The following is a 2,409-nucleotide window of genomic DNA, read 5'->3' as shown; positions in this document are numbered from 1 at the left end:
GAACTTAGTATCATGTTTTTAGGGAACAAAAATTGTATGACTCCATTTCATGAGTGAAATGCACTCTTTTTAGGGATCGGTATGAGTGCCGATTTTGTCAAAGGTATAATGCCTTGTTGTATTGTTGATCAGCATGTCTGACGAGTCGTTACCCCCTCCTGGTGGCCACGAGGTGCGTGGCATGACGCGTCAGTCGACTGGCCCGGGTCCCCTATGGGTGGGCCCCGAGCTTTACGATGGTCGTGATCTGCACTACGACCTAGAGCACCATGTGACTTCCCGCCTTCACGCGAGGAGAGAGACTACGGTTCGCGGCTATGGCGCCGCGACGAGTGAGACCGTTTTTAGCTATCTGAGCTCGGACGCCCAGGCCTTGGTGAGGGCGAGCTCACTGTTTCCGGTGGTTGAGACCTTCTGGGAGATACTGCGTCTCAACATCTCCCTGTCCTTTCTGCGGTCGTTCATGAGGTGGTGGTGGGATACCACTAACACCTTCCATTTTCCTTGGGGCGTGATGACGATCACTCCTGAGGACTACACAGCTTTGACCTTTACAGGGAACCCCGTTCGTCTGAGGTCGGACGGCCCATCGCCGACTGTTGCTGAGGGTACCAGGCTCCTGGTCTCGTGGATGGGTAGTAGGTTACCTTCGTACCAGCCCCGTGGGATACCTTTCGCTGACCTGATGTGGGCTTTGGAGCACAGGGTAGAGGAGTCGCCTTCGAGACAGGCTCGGCTGTTCTACCTCCATTTTATTACTTCCACTTTTCTATCGGGTCCGACTGAAACCTTTAACCCGAGGTGGATAGGCATGGTGGAGGACGTGTCTACACTGGGTGACTATCGCTGGGGCGATTTGGGCTATGCGACGCTTGTCGGCCAGATGAGTTTGTCGGTGCGCGTCTCGGACCCGAGTATACGTCACTTTGTGATTACATTAGCGGGAGTGCCACGTTTGATCGAGGTATGTGCCTAGACTTTCTTTTGTTTTTCTCGCTTTTACCCGGCCTCTTTTTTTTTAACGTTTTATTATCCTTTTCTTTTTGCAGCTGTGGGCCTTTGAGCACTTACCCTGGCTGGCTCCCCGAAAGGGGCAGAGGCCTTTGGAGTTCCCTGCCGGTCGCCGTTGGGGTTGGAAGAAGAAGCTGACAGTGCATCCACCGCCAGATACCGTGTGGGATCTTATCCGGGACGGGAACCCTGAGCATGTACAGAATCTTATCCTCTATCTCATATTTCGTCATTCTTTTCATGTGCGAGATCTGACTGCGTTTTGTACGAAAACAGGTGGTTTGGACCCCATGGCTCTCTTTTAGGGGTACCCATGCTTCGGTCAGGGAGAGTTATGCCCTGAGCCAGATACGGGTCTTGTTCGTTGGCCGCCGGGACCCTATCTGGTACCTGGGAGAGCGGGTACGTATGCAGACGGTCGGGGTTTTTTCGGTGCCCAAGCCTCCGCCTGCGACCATGCTATCTACTCGCTCGATAGGCGAGTCGTGGAGGGTCCACTCGAGGACTGGTGTGCCGGCGACAGAGTTGGTGATAGAGGGAGCTAGCTATTACCAGTTTATCCAGGATTCTCTTCGTCTCCCGGAGCCTGGCGCTGTAAGTTGCCTCCTCTCTTTGTATTGATTTTAGTGTTTTCATGTTCGTGCCCATGTGTTTATGCCTACTGTGTTTTGTGCAGGAGGGTCCTGACCCTTTGTTGGGGGGATGGGTGCTTCCCGATGCTCGGATCTCGTATACCGGAGAGAGTGGATCCGAGATTGTGGAGACTTTCCCGGAAGACCGGGTTTTCCATGCTCCGCTCCCTGAGGGAGTAGAGGCGGTATGCACCTTTCATTTGTGTACTCTTCTTCATATTTTTTCTTTCTTTTTTACTGACATTCTTGTTTTAGGTTCCGGCCCGTACGGCCAATGCGATGGTTGGGGTGATCAACCGGTTGAAGTCCGCGTTGGTTCGAGCTCGGTCTGCACTTTCTTGCAGGAGCCCCCACTCTACTCGTGTAATGTGCCCTCTCTTTTTTTCTTTTGATCTGTACCTTTGGTTTGGCTTTCGGTTATTCACTCTCTTTTTTTGTCCCTTTTTGCAGACCGCTACTGGGCGTGCTTGGGCCGACGACGCGGGTCCCTCGGGCGGGGGACACGGTCGTCGCGAGAGAGAGAGAGCACAGCACTCGCCCCTACGGCATCGCCGTTCTGACGCGGGGGTGAGTTCTTCCGGGGAGAGGTCCGAGCCGGAGCGTAGGCGGCGTTCCGTGTCGGTGGCCCGAGAGCCTAGCCTCGAGTTGCAGTCGCAACCTCATTTTTGGGGTGACTCTGGCTGGGGTCCCTCATACCACGGGGAGTGGAGTGGATGGACCGGCGAGGCTTGGAGACATGGAGCCTGATGACGAGTCTTAGGCTTAC

General features: G+C 54.4%; 1 long non-coding RNA gene across 1 annotated transcript; it reads left to right on the top strand.

Moving 5' to 3' along the window:
• Positions 1 to 1,547: 1,547 nt before the first annotated feature.
• LOC130459625 (uncharacterized) lies at positions 1,548 to 1,931 on the top strand. The gene is made up of 3 exons (XR_008919143.1): positions 1,548 to 1,605; positions 1,688 to 1,828; positions 1,899 to 1,931. It is a non-coding gene; the product is annotated as an uncharacterized lncRNA (long non-coding RNA).
• The last annotated feature ends 478 nt before the right edge of the window (positions 1,932 to 2,409 follow it).

Source organism: Spinacia oleracea, chromosome 4 (assembly GCF_020520425.1).
Source record: "Spinacia oleracea cultivar Varoflay chromosome 4, BTI_SOV_V1, whole genome shotgun sequence".
NCBI classification, from domain to species: Eukaryota; Viridiplantae; Streptophyta; class Magnoliopsida; order Caryophyllales; family Amaranthaceae; genus Spinacia; species Spinacia oleracea.
The sequence above is the reverse complement of the archived record's forward strand: the minus strand, read 5'-3'. Positions and strand labels throughout refer to the sequence as shown.